The following is a 20750-nucleotide window of genomic DNA, read 5'->3' on the forward strand; positions in this document are numbered from 1 at the left end:
AGAAAGAAAGAAAGAAAGAAAGAAAGAAAGAAAGAAAGAAAGAAAGAAAGAAAGAAAGAAAGAAAGAAAGAAAGAAAGAAAGAAAGAAAGAAAGATTACTTTTTAAAATTTATTTACAAAACTATGAATAAAAAGAATCCCTAAAAATAATGAACATTTCAGACTTTGAAGACCTCAAATTCTTTAACTGAATTTTATAAGAAAACCTTCATGCATTAAAAATGAACATCCATTTGTTTCTCTAAGAATTGTGCTATTTATATTCCAAATGTTAGGAATTATTCCGAATGTGTGTCCTTGGCAAAAATAATTTTTCAGCACCTAATAAGTATAATCTCAAAATCTTTCTGCTCTTGGTGCAGATTCCTGTTTCAAAGAGTTATTTCCTCCCTCCACCAATTCAGTAAATCTGTTTTTCACGCGGAACTTCCACCTGGATCTGAACGTCTGCACAACTCAGCCCCGGCGCAGCTCCTTCCTGGTTCATGTCAGTGGTTGAGAACTGAACAAGGAAAAGAAAGGATAGTAATAGGCCTTAAAAAAAAAAAAAAAAAAATCACTTTTTCTACCACTTTTATTTCCTCTCTGTAGAAGTAGACAAGGAGAAGCAGCAAAATGAGGACTAGTCTGGGGCTGGCCTCCAAAAGAGGGCAGTCTGCTAAGGAACAGCCCCTCTGCTCCTTGCCGCAAGAGACCCGAAGGGCGTCACTTGGGCGCCTGGGACCTCACTTGTGCGGCTCTTCGTGGTCCCCCTCTCCCGAGAGGCAGGGCAGGTTCCCGGACGAATGTCTCCTTCTCCATGGTGGTGAGATCCTCGCGTGTTTCAAAGGTAACAGTATGCTGGGTGAAATGGGATAAAAACAAGGTTCATTTATCAGAAGGCAAGTCCGCTGCAAACGCACACTGGAGAAGACACGGCGTACGCTCCTGCTACTCACGCAAGCTCCTCACAAGCGGCTTTGTGCAAAACCAAAGAGACAATGCCTGACACTTGCTGAGATGGAGCTTTTCCCTCAGAGAAAGCAGGAAATCCAAGTTGTGGAAGCGATACATAGTGCCCTGCGCCGTCACGTGATAAATAGTCTAGACTGTGCACCCGGGAACGACTCTGTCCTTGAGGGCTGATTTTGGTGGATGTTCTTCACGCTCAAGTGCGTGTTAGTGGAATTAGATCTGATGATGAGGGTTGGTGTGGACTCTTGTTTCCTTTCTAAACAGCTGCTTGACTGAAAACCTGGCTAATGTAAGGCACAAGCAAACATGAGTGCTTTAATGCAGAGCCGGACGAGCATGCGTGAAGAAGGGCTGGGATTGTTCTGACTTTTCAATGCACTCTGTGAAATGAGTATTTGTATAGGAAATTATCCTGGAAATGATCTTTGTTCACTAATGATCTCACTGCGTATTTACAGTTATATATAAATAGTTTTTCTTGGTTCTAACTAAAGAATTTTAGGTGGGTTGAGTCACATCAGGAGCTACAAAGACTTGGAAAAAGCAGCTGAGAAAATCCCAGAGAAAATCACAGCAGCAGTGAAGGACAGGACGCTTCTAGGAAGGATACAGGTTAGAATTAGCAATGCACTATTAACAAACCACCATGGGCCTTGTCCCTGGGTTATACACTGGTAAGGTTTCACACTAGCAATGTGAAAAGAAAATCTTGTGTTGCAGCTTATTTTTAGGCATGAGGAATTATGGGTTCTGGTAATTAGCAAGCTGCAGAAAATCACAGGTTTATTTGAAAAAAAATCTTACAAAGCAATTCAAAGTTATCTTCTAAGTACCCTTTCATAAAAGAAGAATAGTGTATCACTCTGAATGGCTCAATGGACAAGCAAACAAAACATTAAACAAAGCATTAAAATACATAAAGACTGCTACACAAAAACTAATGAAATCATAGCAGTCCAACTATGTTTTGCTCACCTTTCCTAGAAATAGCACAACGTCAACATGACTACCCACTCTGCAAAAGCTTGACCAGAAAACCTCACGTTTAATTGGAGATTAAATATTTATAAGGCCAGAAGGGATCCATCTCTTTCTGAATCTGATCACCTATAATATGATAATACACACACATGATAATATATTTTGTTGCAAGCTCATAAAAAATCTGCTGATTAAAGGACACTGTTTCAGAAAGGCGTGTTCTGTTGACTGGAAGACATCATGAAACAGATGGAAAATTTAGCCTTTCCTTTAGCAATTTGTTGTGCTTAACAGTTTTTAATGTTTCTCACTTCTAGTTTGAGTTGGTCTGGCTTCAGCTTCCAGCTGTTGGTTCTTGTAATGGCTTACTTCACTTAGCTAAGAAGCTCTTTCATATGTAATATTTTCTCCTATGAAACTTATTTTATTCCATATAATCACCTTTTTTTTTTCTTTATTTTTTTTTCCTGCCAAAATACACAGATCCAGATCCTTAAGTTTCTAAGGCAGTTTCCCCAGTCTCAGATAATTTCTGTAGAGCTTTTTCTTGTACCCTGTAAAATTTTTCAACATTGGGCTAAAAATGTTGACACCAGAACTTGTTATTGATTTAATATCTCTCTTGCCAAAGGTATACACAGAAGTAAAATCCCTTCTTAGCAACTTCTGTTTGCATTTGAGGATTACTCTCTTTTTCCACAACAAAATTAAACACAAGGAACTCCTGCTGCTTTTCTTTCCCAATGTAATCTCTATGCTATTTTCACAATCACTGGTATGATTTGTTTTGCTGGGCTGAGATGATGGCACACAGCGATATTTCTGCTATTCCATGGCAAGGATATTTCTTCCAAGCTCTTCTGTGGCTGATGGAGATTGCAGGTAAGCAGACTTGATGCTTTGGGTGATCCCATGCAAACCCCATGATACTTACTCGCGAGCCTTTGCAGAGTCATTCTTTCCACAACCCCTTCCATCACCTGTGGTCCTTGTTCTTAGATGAACAGAGCTGCCAACAGTGCTGTTCACATGTTGTTTATTTGAAAGTGCTAAGAGACTTTCCGAAAGACTAATGTCCCGTTTCCCCTCTCACCATTCTTCCAGCCATCGTGTCATTGATGTGATTTTATATCAACTTTCAGGTAACTGAGGAATATCCAAGGATTATCAACCTAGCTACTAAGAACACTCCTTTGTAATAAGGATTTTCTTCTGACTCCAGTTTTAGGCTTTTATTTTGTCCACTGCTCCATGCTCCCCCATTTTATTGTGTCATGCCTCCTTCATGAGAGACCACAATTTCAGTTTTCACCAGGCTTCTTATTTCTGCACTTCTTCATTCTCTCTCAATCCATCAAAAAGAATTCAGCACGCTTAAGTTTAAGTTTAATGCACTGCTTGTGAGTTTACTTGGGTCAAATTTGGCAGAAATAAACTAAGATCAATATTGCTGTTCTTCTTTCTTACCCTGTTAGCCTTTGTGCTCAGGCTCCCTAAAAGGTTTTTTTTTTTTTTCCCCTCTTTTTTCTTTTTAGAACTTGGCAACTGTTACCATGGTGTTCCCAGGGTTTTTGAGGTACAGTCACTATATCTATACTGATGTAGAAGACTTCAGGCTCAAGAGCTCTTGGTCCAGTAGCTTTCATGGGCACTGAATTAACTGCAACTAAAGATAAAAACCGGTATAGTGAAATAGGATTGGAAGTCAACATATTGACTTCCTTGTCCTCTTCACTGCTTTAAGGAATACAGAGTTATTTTTGTTGTTGTTGTTTTTTTTTTGAGATCAGAAATATTTTAGAGTTAATTTTAATTTTATCTTTAAGGATATTCTTATTTTTTTAATCCTTTTTAATGCCTTTTTTTTCCCCCCAAGGCTCTATAAAATGACCAGCTACCCCTTGGTTAATCACGGGCGCAGTCGGCCCGCGGCGCACGTCTGTATCTGTGACCACGCGGCCCCTCCAGCGACGCGGTCCGCGGCAGCCGGAGTGGCTGTGGCGATTTTTCCTCAATGATGTATGTAGCGGGGAGCTGCGGCCGGGAGCGGGGCGCAGCATGTGGCGGGTGTCACTCAGGCAGCCAAGGCAGCGCCGGGCGTGCGCCTGCTCCGTCGCGGCCGGCGGCACCTGTCCCGCCGCTACTGACCGCGGCAGATGAAGAGATCAGCGTCTTGCGGGGCTGGAAGGGAAAGCCAGGGCTGTCAGGAGGGCAGAGATTAACGTGTCTGAGGACATGCCGGACACCTTGCGTGGAGGGCTGTTTTTTGCCCTGGGAAACCTTGAGGAGATGTTCCCAGGAATCCACAGAGGAAAAGGCTGGGCTTTGGCCTCTGAGGTGGAGCTATTGGCTCTTCTTGAAATCCTGCAGAAGCTCCCTCTTTTGGAGCTGCATTCACCAAGATGCATTAGGAGTATCCTCAGATTTGTGTTTTCATATATGTCAAATATGCCAACACATATTTTCAGTACTTTGCTCTGAACAGAGAGGCAATTTCAGACCAAACAACCCCTTCTAGTGACCCCTAAACTCATCAGCATAAAATAGTCTTTTTTTTCTGGTTTATTTTACATTTTTGACTGCCATCATGGAAAAGTAAAGCCAGGCTGTGTTCATCCAAGCTCTGTCAAAGCTGGTTAAGCAACATCCTCATCCATGCCATATGTGCTCTGTGCTCCACAAGCAAACGTGCCAGGTGGATTCTCTGCAGTACTGAGCCTCAGGAATTTTAATGGGACACATTCATACTTGTGTCTGCTCTGTTTTGAAAAAGAAATTGTTTTGATGTCAGGGACTTTATTCTTACAAATGTTTTCACCTCAGAAGTGGTCTCCTTACTCCCTTACTCGGGAATATTTCAGAGAGAAGGAGGTCGATGGCAGAAACAGATGCAGCTTTAGGACATTAGTGACTTGATTTAAGGAAAAATCATTTTAGTAAAGCACAAACAGGTAAGGGGCATAGCTTTTTTCCCCCTTTTTATTCCCAGGCACAGATTTTCACATAATAATGACAAGATGAGAATATGATAGGAAAAGAGAGGTGAACCTGTGAACCCCTCTGGAATGACGTAATATTACCCACTACAAGGCATAAAAGTTTCCCCTCATGAAAACATAATCCATAACTCGCAGAGGTAAATGGGAAGGTCTTTCCATTTTCTTCAATGCGCATTTGCCTAAGCCTGGAGAAAATGCCATTATGAAATGTCAACAGAAGATATTCTATAACAAATAAGTATAAAATGAAGTAAAAAGAAAATTCACAGCAAAATACTGGAGGTGGAGCCATGGTACAGGGAATTGTGCTCTCATCTTCTGGAATTGTCCCAAATAATGTAGTTTCTGAGTTGAGTATGAATAGGTGTGATTTTGGAAATAATCCCTCTCTTGATAAAAGGCTGAAAAATATCCTTATTTTATGAAAATTTGCAGAGCCCATATTTTAAACTTTTTGTGACTATATGTAAGCGAGAACTTAGTCCTAATGACTGCAAAAGCAAACTCCATATTTGGAAATGACATTGGAAAAACAATCAAGAAAGACAGGAAGACACTGAGAAAGAATTAAAGGTAGAAAAGAAGGTGTTGTGATGTAAGGTATGCATTTAATCTATGTGAGGGAGAAAGGGAAAAACATGTCGTTTGATTTTCATAATTTGTTGCATCCCAATATTTGTTGCATCCCAACTCATACACTGGAAACTCTGCTGCAGCTTCTCATTTTTATTTCTGCTTATTTCATTTAATACATAAGGATAAGAAGATAGTACAGAGGTGAATTATGTTTAATAATTAGTGATGTCCTAGATGCTATAGAGTAGATATATATTTTTGCCCCACGTCTCTCCTTGTACATAAAAATCCTAGATTAGGTATAAAGTTTGATAAAATAAACACATCACCAAAGGGAAATCATAATGTGCCTAATAGGTTGTCATGTGGTGGGATCTTCACACATGGTGGTCATACACTTTTGCTGTACACTTTTAGGATGGATGCTTTCTCACACTGAGGTATGAGTCACAAATTTAGGGAATGCAGGTCATTTTATACCTTCTTCTATGACAGTGCTTTCTTCCCTTAAAAAGACTCACATCCATTAAGGTATCCCTGGTCTACTGAACTGATTTCATGGAGATAGTACCATACCAAAAGAAGCTTTAGAAATGCAGGTCCAGTTCTGAAATCTGAAACATCACAATATTTCAGCTGATTTTGGTGGAGATAACAGAGAATGCAAGCTCATGTCAGAAAAACATCCTGATTCAGGCAATCTCTCTAAGTTACCGTGACGTTCCTGTCGGATTTCTGCATTAGTCCACGAGAACTAAGCATGCAGGACAACCATAACCATAAGGCAACAGATACTTGGAGATGCTGCTTTACAGGAGATGAATAGGCAGGAAGGGGCAAGAAAGCGTCGTCGGGGCGGGGGGTGGGGAGCCTGCCCCCAGCTCCATGCTGGAAGAGGAGCAGGAGCAGCAGGCACTGCTCCGCGCCCCTTGCTCTGGCCGCAGCCTGGCTTTCAGGCTGCCGTGGCTTTCCAGCGTGCGCGTGCCAAGCCCGGCTCGAGTCTCTCGCCTTCCAGCGCCGTGCAAACTGCACGGTCCTCGCATTCCCGCTCCCGTGCCGTGCAGGCAGGAGCACAGCTTGCTCCGCGGAAACACAGCTCCGAGGGCTGCTGTCAAGCCCTCTTCCAGGTGAGCATCTCCTTGTCTGCTCAGCAAAACACAGCCACGTGCCGTGGCCGCGCTCCCCTTACCTGTGACTACTCTGCTGTATCCTCCTTGTCCCTATGCTCTCTCTGCCCCCATAGTCTTTGGATGCAGAATTGCAGCTGTTTTTCTGCTCACAGACAGTGAGGGGTGTGTGCTCTGCTCGTCCCTCCCATTTCAGAGGTTGCCAGTAACTGCTTTCTAATGTTATATTTGCACGTTATCCTGGCGGAGTGTTGAAAGGCAGCAGTCCATAAAAGTATGACAGCGTTTGTCAGCTCAGTCTGCCCTGCCCAGTCTGCCCTGCCCAGGGAGCCCTTCGTGGGCTCATTTGCACTCTGAACCTCCCTGGAAAATGTACATTCTCCTCTCAAATCCAGTAGAATCCTAAAACCTACTGCCCAATGACACTATCCTACACACTTGTGCTATTTGAGAAAAGCATGAAAATGCCTGCTTCATGAATTGAATCAGTGTTAATCTCTTAAATCGGTGATGCTGCTCACAGCTTTTGGACTGATGAGAGAAAGCTGGCACCAAGGGAAAATGAACTTTCCTTGGCTGTTCAGGGCATCCTTAGCCTGCATTTTTTTACTCTATGTAGATATACATGTTTTGGTCAGAATCATGTTTTCTTCTTCTTAGGAGAACACATAGTAACATGTTGATATACACATGATATACACAAAACTCTAAGGAGAAAAAATAATCTATTATCTTCCTGAAATTACTAGAGGCACTTGTTCTAAGCCAAAACATTTTTTACTCAGCCGTGCTTCTATGTATTTACCAAACATCCTAAAATGTAAGCAAATTGTAAGTGTATTTACCAGTACAAAGATTCAATCCTTTTGTTTACCACCTGGAATTCCAAAAAACAACAAAAATATTTGGAATAAATTTGAAGATATTGACCAAACACGTACAGTCTTTCACACTGAAAAGCCACAAATGTTCTGGAATTTCTGGTTTAATTCTATGTTTGTCCATCTAGTACCCTGTTATTCAAATTTCTCACAATTATTGAATACCCTAAAAGGGACTATTAGAAGGGTGTTTCATGGAAAGGGAAGACTGAGCTCCTAAAATCTAGAAGATGAGCCTTCATATCTACAAAACAGGGCAGAGTGAGCTCTAAACCGGGGTTTGAAAGAGCACTTCAGCTCCCCAGAGCTCAGCAGCCTGCAGTGCAGCACGCACCATCGCAGACAAGATTTACCTTCTATTTCTTCTCTTTAAGGGACTCCTAGTAATTGCCTTTGCCATTGCCACTTATCCCAAAACAGAACTCTTAAATTCACACAACTATACTGAGTCCCTATTGTTCCCCTTTATTTTTAAAGGAAATATGGAAAGCCACCTGCTGTGAACATCGACATCTTTACAATAGCATGCAGATTCGTTAGCATTCAGCTATTTAATATGCATTACAGGTGATCGCCATTTCATTTGGGTGTATTTAACAGTTTTGATAGGGCTTTCATTGATAGCATTTCTTCCTAATGTTTGTCCTTCTCTCATGGGATGAACTTTTAGCTTATGCCCTCCCTCCTCTGCCAGAGTTGTCCTTTCTGCACATTCTTTTTTTCTGAAGTCGCCTAAAGTTTCAGCTGTTTTTCTTGTAGGGTTCCCTCAACAATTTTTTGGCCACATCTGCAGCATCTTGCTGCCTATCTGCCCTCAATAGGTGTCCCACATTTCTGTGTTTGGATTGGGACATTTTCCTAGAAACTGGCACCCTCGTATCAGCCCTGCCAGTGTGAGCAGCATTCCTAGCGTGGATGGCCAGCTGGCTGCTACAGCCTTCTTTGACACTATGCTATGTAAACCTACTCAGGGCAGGTCTTGTTGATGTGTGAAAAATGCTTCTGACAGGCTGCTCCCACCTGCACTGAGGTTCCCAGCTTCGCATGCGCACTGACCCACAGACAACAACAGTTGGGAAAACAAGAAAACGCTTTGCTATGAGCAAGACCTTTAGGGAAGGGGCAAGGAAAGGAGAAGAGGAGCAGGACTGACTGGCAGAAATTTTCTGAAGCACATTTGATCAGTATGAGCACCCTGGGCCAATATTGGTGCAGTGAGAATAAGCCTGCAGAACTGCTCGTGATGTTCACTGTTCTTTCCAAAAACTCTCCTCCCGTTTTGTTTACATGCATTGGATGCTGTCCACTGATCAACCTGTGTATGATATACACACTTAAACAGTCAAATGGGGCTTGTGCCTGCCCAGAGTGGTAGAGCACTGCTGTTAGCTGTCGGGGATATCCCCCCGAGTCAATATATCACTGTGACAAATGATCAGGAAGCAGAACTGTTTCCTGTGAAGAAGACAATAACACTGCTTAAAAGTTTAATTTGATATGGACTTTCCAAAGAAAACATTAACTGTAAAAGAATAAAAGTGTATGTGTACATATATATGTGCATATGTATACATATGTGTGTATGTATTATTTCTCATTCTCTGTCAATAGAAATTGTCAGCAACCAACATCTTTTCCCCCTGAAAAAATCCCCAAGACCAGGGAAAAGGACAGTTTTCTTTAAATCAGATCTAGTATTTGGTGGAAGAAATGCTTCAGCATAAAACATAAGGCCAGCTAAGTAATTAATGCCTCTCTGAGACCAGAAGATGCCAGAAACAGTTCCTCCTTTCTCTCTACTTCCACCCCTGGAGGTCATGGAAAGTGGCTGTTCCCAGAGAGCATCCGCGAGGGAATGCTTCCTCCCCCTCCACATTCGCTTGCCGACTGCAGCTGCTGCGGCACCCCGGGCCCTACCATGGGTTTATGAACTGGGAATTGCAGGCACTGGGTGAACCTGTGGGAAAAATAAAATAAAATAAAATAAAATAAAATAACATAAAATAAATAATAAAAACAGTGTTCATGTTCACATAGAAGTGCTTGGTGCCAGAATAAAAATGACCACACTTTGCAGGAAAGCTGGTCCCTGTTTTCTGCAAAACAAATCAAAACTCACCAACACCAAAACTGCCCTTTCAAGCTCACTATTATGGTGCTATTTCAAAGTCCAAGGGGACTTGGGAATATTTACAGCTGTCCAGCAGGATTCTGGATTTTAAAATGCTCTTGAGCTATCGGTGGCACATTTTTACATTTTTCTGTTCCCTTTTCCCTGTTTTTTTTTTTTTTTTTTTTTTTTTTGCCTACCTCTAGAGCAGTTTGGAATGTTTCTGTTTTCCCTTGGGTCCAAATTTTGAGCAAATAGGTAAAAATACTGAGCAAACAGAAAGATATTATGGAAAAAAATAATGCAACTCCATTTCACCACTGGAAAACTGTTTCACTGACCAATGTCACCCTGTGTTGGAAGATTGCATTTGTTAGAGAGTGAAGGTGAGAAAACAACATGTTTGCAGTGCACATGGCACATCTCAGAAACATCACATTTATCTAAAAATGAACTGTTAATCAAGTTACATACTAGGCATTGTTAGGAAAAAAGGAATTTCATTAGGCAAGGCATAATTTAGAATTCACAGAATGACAAGTCATCTGCTGTAAAAATAGTTTGAAGACACTTCCCCTTTCCACACACTCCCAAGTTTGCCTATTTCTCTCTGAGTGTGGTATGAACAGATCCCTGGACAGGGCCTAGAGTGACCCTCAAAGAGTTGTTCCTTTGGCTAAACTTGCTGGAGAGAGTAAGTCTGGATTATAACTGCTTATAGGTTCTGGTAGTACTCTTGATTTCCGTTGAGTACTTCTTATGGCAGAAAAATCATCACTTCTTATGGTAGAAAAATCATCACCTCGCAAGAATATCTTCATATCCCTTTTGCAAGCCTCCCAGGTGCAAAGAGGTCTTCAGGTAAAGGAGTTATTCCAGTGACTTAGTACAGTATTTCCAAACGCTCTGATGTCAATTGGGAGTTGTAGAAGAAAGATTGTCAGATTTTGATGGAGATGGATCTACCAAGGATGGATAGGTGTATAGCACATGGGCCATAATCAGGTTTCATTATCAGGTTTAAAGAGTTCAATGATAAGAGAATTTATGTTTACTTTATTACTATCTTTTTCAAATCACAAGTGTAAAATAACCATTATCTGAATCTGTCTTGTGATGGCCAAGTTTGGGGGGTTGAAAACTGAAGGCCTTTGTCTCTGATATGTTTCTGCCACTTGAACTGTTGCTTTAATTCTAGATATCATTTATAAAACTCCTGGTTGTGATAGTCTAAATCTAGCCATTTAGCAGAAGGCAATCCCATAGCTCTGGATTTGCACTAAGTAACCAGAATCTGGTCCACCAAAAGACTATTTTTAAATAAAAATGTTTGAAGCAAGATATAAAAATAGGGATCCCTGTAAAATGCTCTTTTAGAGATGGGCTTGTATACATTGGTTTCATGTTATATAATGTCATGTCAGACATGCTCTGCCCCGATCCCATCGCTGAGCCCTTTTCACTCAATGCCGTACAAAGCGCACGCAATCCTGAACTGGTAACAACTCCGTGCTTTTCATGGACAAAATATTTTGGAGGACATTGAGAGACTGGAATCAAAACAAATACAGGGAAAATAAGAAAGAGGTAATGTGTAAAAGAGTTTTTCACGCACGTCCAAATTATGCCTGGACAAGATGATGTGTGAGAAAAATAGCACAATGCTGGGGGGAAAGAAAATGAAGTTTAGCGAGGTGGACAAAGAGCCAGCTCAGATGAGCCTGGCTGAACAGCAGTTACTCGACTGTAAAAAACGGACATGGCAAATGTGCCGCATTTGCTAAAGACCCCATGAAGCTCCAGGGAAAAGTGGAGCGCTCACGGAGCAGCTCCGCCAGCAGCGAGAAAGGTTCATTATTATTAGTCATATGCTGAGGATGTCAAGGAATTTGGAGGCTGCACTCTTCGCATTTTTAGAGGTTATTAATGAAATAGCGTAGCAAGGTGAATTACATTAAAATATTTTTCTAACCATTCCAGAAATCGTGGTCCAAGTTGGCATGAGGCTGGCAAGCGGTGAACTTTTGACCGAAGCTCGGATTGCCGGGAGACACATCCTCCTCGTTAGTTTCGGGTGACAGTCGACTGTACCGCAGCGCTCCGGCCGGGTGTGCAGGGGCCGCTGGGGGAGGACGAGTTAGCGCCGCATTTTCACAGGGGCAAGAAATTCCACCCAGCTCAAATGTGTTTTGGCCTGCCGCCCGGCTCCTTGTCAAACACATGACCAGCGCTCGGCTCCCTATTTCTGGCCTGAATCTGGATCCTGGGGATAAGCAGCCCCCTTCGTGGTTAAAATTAGGCAGCTGAGCTGTGACAGCACATGCTGACTCTCCGACACAGGGCAGACATATTTAAAAACCAAAAAAGAGTGAGAGGCACCACAGTTTAATGTCAGAGCCGTGTGTGATTCATCAGTTTAGGCTCCTATAACTCTGAGGGCAGCTGATCCACATGGAAAGGACTCAGCAGGCTTTGCTGGCTCCCTTCGGACCACAGATTTCTTACAGTGCCTGCTAAAGATAAGACTATTCCATTCATTTCTTCCTGGTAGAAACCCCTAGCCCCATCTTCTCACTCGGACGTGATCTGGTCATATGACGGCCAGGCTCTCCTTACCTGAGAAGGATGAATCACGACATTCAGTTTCTACAAGGTCATGCTTTGGTTGGGAAGGTTAAACAGAAGATGGAACAGCAGCAGATAAGTTGGTTAGAAAATAACCATTTGGGTGTGCTCAGCAACCAAGCACTTCCATTTGCAAAAATAAGTCAATCCAAACATTTGTGCAAGGACGGCTTGCTGGGATGCAGCACTCTCATAGCGACTACACTTGTTTCCTCTCATACAGCACCCACCTCTCCTTGCTTGGCCTTCAACACTAGTGATGGCAGCCCGTTTTTAGCAATGTCCCACACAATGTCCCTGGGCTTTCCTACTTCTCCTTGGCTGCCTTCTTGAATGGCCTTCTGGAATCCGTTAAAACGACCATTGCCTGTCCTTGAGGTGCCTTCCTCAACTCTTCCCATATGTTGACAGGTATCTAAAAACATCAGTCACAGAATGTCAGGTTGGGTGAGTTAGCTATTATGTTGGTTGATGTTTAATTATGATTAATTATAATGAATCAAAGGAGTGAATGCACACTTCTATGTAGACATTGTACCTTTCTTCATGACCACTGACTTCTGTGTTGCACAGTGATGGCTCAGAACAGAGGAGTCTGATAGAGATATCTTGCATGGTAGAGCTCAAGCTGATCTGCTCTGCCAAGCAATGAGCCCTTCCAATGCACAAACTCCCATTCAAATATGGTCACGTCAGACACGTAAAAATTTTGAATTGTTTAAAGTTTTTCCAAAGTTAAATATTATATTCTCCCCTTCTTCTCCCCTTCCTTTCCACTTTCTCCTTCCTTTTCCCTTCCCCTTCCCCTTTCCCCATTCACTTCTTCTTCCTCTTCCCTTGGAATATCTGAAAGAGCTCTCTGCAAAGACAGGCAGCCTCCCAGAGGAGGATTTTTGCAGAGCAAAGCAGCTCAGAGATACTCACCTGGGTTAATGGAGAGGTGCCTCATCTGATCTCTGCCAATAGCATAAAGAAATAACTTACTTCAAGCTGCCTAAAAATGTATTGGTTCAAACACATTTAACCTTAACCTTACTTTTATCCTGAGAAAAATGTGGTAAGAAATGCAGGCTTAAGTAACAAATTCATTGTAGAAAACTCTGGTAGGGAGACTGCCTGAGATATGTTACTCTAACAGAAATTTCTGAGAGGTCTCCAGCATCAAGCAGCATACTTGAAGCTAATAAGACATACACTTACTAAACAACAGAGCAGTAAGATATGCGCCTGCTATTCTTTGGCAAATGTCTGCCGCTATTAACAGTCTGGTATTTTAAACACTTCCAGTCTAATGAAAGCTTTGGAGCCAGAGGAAATACATCTGTGGAGCTGTGTGCACACAGGCATAGACAGAGCCGGACAGACTGCTCGTGGACAGATTGCTCTCTGCGGGTATGAGCGATTCTGCAGAGACTGAGAAACAGCTGGTGGGCTCTCCAGATGTGCCAAGGGAGCACTCTTTGGGTCAGAGAGGTCACAGTAGATGTCCCTGCACAGCATTCACCACCCTGCTGCTGGACGCAGAGGACCATGAGCTGTGGCTATAGCGATGCTGTCCCTTAGCTCAGTGCCCAGGCTACATAAGCCCACGCAGGGCCAGAAACACGGGGGACTGAAGCACTAGCTTGAACCTGAAGGTGATAAAATGGTAAATTGCTTTTCTTTGGTGATCTGGGCTATTCCAGCCTACTGTTTCCAGGGGCCACAGAGAGCTGCTTGTGACTGTGGGCCTCTGAATTCATCAGTAGTGGTGCATAGGTGCATGTGTACATTTTCACGCATTGCTATTCTAGGGTTTAATCAATACAGTACGTGCAAAAAATGGTGCAAAAGATGAATATTATTTGGACAGAGGCTAATTAAAAAATTATCAGTGCTCCAGGTCTGGCCCAATAACCACCTCCCTTTTCTGTCTTTTTCTTATGCTCTTTGCCCTTAGTTAGCAGGGTCCCAGCTGGCTTTTCTGCTCTGCTCGGGTGTCTGCTCTGCTCCAGCCACAATATGCCAGTGAATTCCCTGCACTTGCTGGGTGCCAAGAGCTGCCACTCAAGAGAGACGATCAAGAAAATTCCATGCAAGGCAGAGTTGACCTGTCCAACTGGCAAGGGGGTTGTCACCAAGGGTAATGGGGTTAGAAAAGCTGCCCATTTTAGACCTGGTTAGTGATTATATCTATATCCTCATTAGTGAGGTGCTAACTCTTAAGATTTAAAACTTTTGCTTGATATCTTTCAGCTAAGTTGTACAGCATGCTTTGAAAGAAGAATCCAGAGTTTTTGAAACTGTGCAAAATTCTATATTTAATAGTAATATCTGTGTCTAAACAATGAAAGGTGTAAACCATTCTCTGCATGCATTAAAGCAGAAAATATTGCTTTCGTTCCCTCATCATTTGAGCTCTTCTGCAATAAAAGTGATATATCTTCTCTTTAGCATAAATTTAAATGTTGACCTTCCAAGCACTGCTCAATGGCTTCTGACTGGTTGGAAAGATTAGCTATTACAAAAGGTACTTCAGCTTCCTCTCTCTCAATAAAGTAGCTTAAAATCCTAAACAGGATGTTCCTAAATCATAGCTTCCTCAGAATATAATTCTCTAGTTCTGTTTATAACATAAAATCAAATTATTTAATTTCATCACCTCTGTCATCCTGTTCACTCAAAAAGAAAAACCTTTGTCCTGATACAATGGGATAGAAAGGACACAGGTCATGAAGTCCATAAAATTAATTCCTCCCTCAAATTTTCAAGAATTTACCTTACTTATTTCAACTGAGCTGCAAACTCACTTCAAAAGCATAGGGCTTAACTGGATTGGAGGGTTTTCTGTTCAATTTTTTTAAGTCAGCTCTTCCTGCTCTTGGTCCCTCCTTCCCCATTCACTATTGCCTGTTGTATGCTATTGGCCCAACTGCTCTTATTCCTTTCACCTCTGAGTTGCTTATTACTCCCTTTTGTTCATGCTTTCAATTATAATTGCTTTATGGAGACTGTCAACTAATTAAAAAGTAAGTGGATTGCAGCTTTCTGAAAAAAAAGCTTATTATCTTTAAAAAAATATTTGCATTGATGTAGACCGCTGAATTGTCATGAAGGAGCTCTTGCAGACGTGAAGAGCCTGTGGTCTGCGTCTGGTCACACAGAACTATTCATCTCTGTCTCTGCAGTAGTGACAAATGTCATCTATATACAGAAGCTACTCACATATCTCCTTTGGCTGACATTATTGATGCTTGTTTTTCTGGATACATGCATTGACTAATTGCCTCTGCCAAAATTTAGAGTCAGATCAAATAATAAAGCTGATAGTGTCCAATGGACACTGAATTTTCAGAGTCCTTGGGAATATGGAAGAATTATTTCCATGGTTTGATATTGCTTTCACAATATATTACAGAGAAAGTTCTAAAAATGCTCTGTAATTTGTTCTTATAAACTGGCAAATAACAACTTTTCCTGAAAACAGCCCTTTCCTATACCATTCCTAGCAAAAAGAGCTAGAGGATGGGAAGGTAGAAAAGCAAGAGTTTTAACTTGACACCTTACGGAATGCTCGGAATTATTATCAGAGTTAATTTCCTAAGTCTTGCAAAAGCAGAAGCCTCACAGACCATCCGTGACCTTGTCCACTCAGTGAAGAACTGCTTCTAAGATATGTCTGAGTTAGGAAAGTTAAGACTTTCCTAAGACTTATAATTTCCCCTGTGTGATCAGAACTGGTGAGCTGCCTTCTGCTTCTTTTTCCAACTTGCTCTTCTCTCCCAACATTAATGCCACTTTTTTGGTTCTTGAGGTTTTTTTTTTTGAAAACAAACTCCAGAGATGGGTAGGCAAGAAATACTTCCAAATGGATTAATAAAATATGCCCAGCAAGTCTTCCCTTCCAAGCATTTCCCCTGGTTAAATTAGAACCAACCTGTGGGTAAGAGATGTGCGCAAGCTCACCAGAGCTTGCCAGACGTTTCTTGTGGGGCTACTAGGGCAGGGGACTTTTGATACTAGAGAGCAGATAGGACTGAATGAAGAATTGATAAGTTCCAAATTCTAGTAGTCTGGCCATCACCAAGTCCTTGTCTGTGCTTTCTCACAGGGGCCACTTTGTTTCTCCTCCTATTTTCCTTTAAGCTGCACATGTGTGCAGCTTTAAGCTGCACATACATCCACAGGCACTTCCTTTCATAGAAGCTTTGTTTTTGATTCATTTTCCTGTATTACAGAAGTTATTTGAATCATTTTTAGACTGCATTAATTTCCTGTCCCATACCTTATTCTAGGTTTCAGATACATTTTCACAATTTCTGTGATATTCTCCAGTTTTTTCCTCATTTGGCATTCAAAGGTGCTAAACTGGCCTTACAAAAGCATCATACACATCATATGCTGCAAGTCATGTCTCTCACTAGAACATCCAAGCAATATCTACATTTTTTCAACTTCATGTAACTGCCTTTCTAGAACAACTGCAAGCACTTACCCATTTTGCTGACACAGACATAATTAATTAGTGCTCACCTGACCCAATTTAGAACACATTCACTTGACATTTAATAACTTGATATCCAACACCTTGTTTATGTCCTCCTAGGCATCTTGTGTATTCTAAGCATCCTGTATAACTAAGACCACGTGCAGGTCACGTTCATATAGTCCTGACTTTTCACTTCCATTTTCCACCACTTCCAACATTTTCACTTCCAGCCTCATGGGGATGCTATCATCTTCATTCTTCCTCCCCACCCCACCACTTGCATACACTAAACATGACTTCTGAGTCACCGCATATGACCTTCTTATTTCTAGCCCTTTGCTGCAATAGGAGTGCATCTGATGAGATATTTGAGAGTTAGTATTTTGGGTGGCTCTTCTCTCTCTCTGCTCCCTAGACTGCAATGAATAAGGGGCAGGTAGACATGGGAGCAGTGATGTGACTGTCCTGGCCTCCAAGTTACTTCTGATCCATGGGATGTCTACATGTAGCCATCTCCAGTAAGAGGTAATAGGTCAGTCTCTGATTAACAACAGACTTTGTCTGAAAAACAAACAAACAAACAAACAAACAAACAAAGAGGAAGTCTTCTCATTCCAAAGAAGCTAAGAAGCGGCACTTAGCTTGCAAGTTTACAAGTATTGCTCAAAAATTTAGGAGTAGTGCAGATGGGGAGACTTTATTCACTTGCTAATCTCCTCCTTTTCCCTTGCAACAGCACCTGGAGCACTGTTTTAGGAATCTGAGTGGGACCAGCATTGCGGTGGGAAAACAGGAGACATGGGTGATAGGAAGGGCAATGTGACTTCCCATACCTGTTTCTGGAGCTCTTTTTGGTCTTCCAAGGAGAGGACCCCCAGAGTTTATTGACACTGCGACTACATTTCTGGTGGCACTCTCTTTCCTGGCAGGGAGCCCAGGGTGCACACTGCCTTCTTCACACATCCGAACCTATGGACCAAGAGGGCTCTGTCCCCCCATTCATGACGGGTTTGTCTCTGAAACATTGTCTTACCCAGTGCTCATCCACTGAACAGCACCACTGAGGAATTACCACCATATTCTGGGCTATAGCTTCAAATTCTAGTTTTGGGCTTACCTTCAAGTTCTAGACTCTTTGGGAAATGTTTTTTCCCTTATGTGTTTGGAAAATGCAATACCTAAATTCACAAGTATTGCAAATTTGCCATGTATCCCGGTTTTTCATTAAGGCTCGTCTAGGCTCTTCACAGAACCAAGGCTTCCTGCCAAGGAGAGGAGCTACAGTCCAAGTTGGTGCACATAATTCCACGCTTACTCTGACAACATCTTTGTTTTTCAAGCATATGCTGCAAGCTGGCAGATATCATTTAGTTACCCTCCATGAAGCACCTGACACAGGCTTGCAGCCTGGAAAAAGTAACCTCATGTTAGGCTTTGTGGATTGCCTAAGAACCTGATATTCCTAAACTCCCTCTGCCGCCATCCTAATAAGATCACATATCAGTGACATACATTTACTGCCATATAAAGAGGGAATATGGAACAAGAACTGCACATGGCCAAGGTGTGGATCTTGGGCTGCCACAAAGGTCTGTAACGGGAAAGTGAAGCTGAGGAGTGGTTCTGTACCTGCCCTTGCAGGGGAATGATGCAGGGCTCTGCCTTCTCGTTCATCATGACAAAAACTTCATGCCAGGATTATGGCCTTGCTGACAAGGAAATTCAATAGTAGGAAATTATCTGATACATTTTGATATGTTTAAGTAATATCAGGCAGGAACATTAAGAAAATCTTCTATCTGCAAAACCAAAAGTTGTGTGTTTGTTTACCTTGCCATAGGCTGAACACCCTCTGATCCTCAGCATGCAGGATCATAAGCAGTCCTTACTTTCCTTCTAGCTATGGAAAACATGTTATATTCTACTTGATGTCCAGAGTACAGCACGAGACTGATGACCAGTGTTTCTCTATAGATCACAAAATAAGAATTACCATAAACGAAAAGCTCCCCTAAATCCTGTATCTATAATTTCAGCTGAAAGGTTTCTTTTCCTCAAGAAATGGTCTTTCCTATTCTTGTTATGTACTAGCAACATTTTATTCTTTACATTCTACAATACTAACAAGTAGAACACGTGCACCTAGCTGACGGCTGAGAAAGCAATGCTATCTAGTTGAGCAAAGGATGGAAAAATTGGTTAGTTAAAGATGGAGCTGTTGGGGGAATTCTCAAGACAGATGAGACAGATGAGGAGAGAGGAGGGATCATGAGGCAAAAACGTAAGGAAAGAAAGGATGATATTTCTTGTTCATACCAGAAAAGGCAAAGATGATGACTTCCACACTCAGGCAGTGTGGAAGTTACCTTTGGATATAATGAGACATGAACTTACATATATGAGTTAATTCAAAGCTGTTATATGAGGGGTTGCATAATGGTTCCTCGCCTGTACAACATATCCAGTGTCAAGGGTGAACACTGGACTGCAGTCATGTTTCTATATACTTCCTAGCCCTCTTTTCCCTTTCAGCTTCTGATTAAAGTTAGCAGAAAGAGGAATACGCAAATGGTCATTTTCAGGTCTCAAAGTGAACAGCTCCTTAGCATGTTTTGGTTGCAACAGATTCATTAGTATCAAATACAGTAGACTTTGCAATTGAGCAGAGTGCTTACAGTTCATGACGTTAAGTGCTGATATATCAGGGGAGACCGACAAGTAAGGATACCAATTCATTAAGCAGATATTTTGGCATAAAAATAACCTGTGTCTTTCCCCGTTTAACCTACTACATGGTGTTGTCACTGAGTTTCATTGTGTACACTGTCTCACTTTGCAGATCCCAAAGACAAAATTCTCTTACTCTGATCTGGCTGAATATGTAGCAAAAGTGAGGTCTACTGAGTATGGTGTAACCAAGCTACACCTTCCTGCTCAGAGTAGCAAAAGGAATACAGAATAATTCTTGATAAATCTAGAAAACTTGTCAGTGACTGTTTTGTGATCAGAAGAGTGCTTTACCCTGCATATTCATGAAATCCTGCTGTTAAATAGTTGGCCATGTTGTGTATTATCACAAAATAGTCTTCTCTAACCTGTGGACTAATGATGCTGGAAATATCAACAGTAAATTGTAAGAAGCTCAGTTGACTGAGGTCCCTTTTCCACCCAGTTCATGCACATTCTTTGAATATTTTTCACACAGGCATAGTTTAAACTCACTATTATGCAGTGAACATTTTCTTGGCCAAACTAGATTTTCATCCTAGCTTAAAATTTGAACGCCTTAACCTTTAACCGAATGAGGCTTGAAGGTCAGGTTGATCAGAAAACAAAATCAATCTGTTTGAGCAACTGGACAGTAGACTTCACATAAGAAATGATGTCATCAGTCTGGTGATGCAGTGCTCTGATGGTGAAACCAACTCTTCACAGCAACAGAAGCACACTGACACACTGAGGTTTCAGCTGTCTTCCTGCAGTTCCATAACTATACTCTCAGCAGAGCACTTTTATAATGTTATGTGAAAAAGACCACAGTACTCAGAGTCAAAACCAAATTGCAAGGAAACAGCCTGGACCTCTTCTATCAGAATAAGATATGCGAATAGCATAAATTATTCATGATTGATAGTCTGTTGACTTCTGTCTCAAAATTCTCAAATAAGTGCAAGATCTCTGAAATTTCTTTGTATCACTGGAGTCCTAGTTCTTCCAGTTGCCAGTCTAAATTTTATTCTTATAATTTTGTGCAAGCTTGATTTTTTATTTTAATATTAAAAGTGATGGAAATGAAAAATTCTTCATGCTTCATCTAATCAACAAAATATTAAAAATATCTCAGACATTGCAAGCAAATACACCTAACATGAATTGTCCTGTCCTAACTGTAAATTTTTCTGTGCAACCTGGGATGTATGTAACATAGAACCTTTCCTACAGCAGCAATGGTATGGCCTGAAATTATCTAATGAGAGATTACCGCCCTGCTTCTCGAGAGTAAGAGGTGGTTGCTTCTCCCTGCCAACT

Source organism: Nothoprocta perdicaria, unplaced genomic scaffold, assembly GCF_003342845.1.
Source record: "Nothoprocta perdicaria isolate Ctin4 unplaced genomic scaffold, notPer1 scaffold_494, whole genome shotgun sequence".
Lineage (NCBI taxonomy): Eukaryota > Metazoa > Chordata > Aves > Tinamiformes > Tinamidae > Nothoprocta > Nothoprocta perdicaria.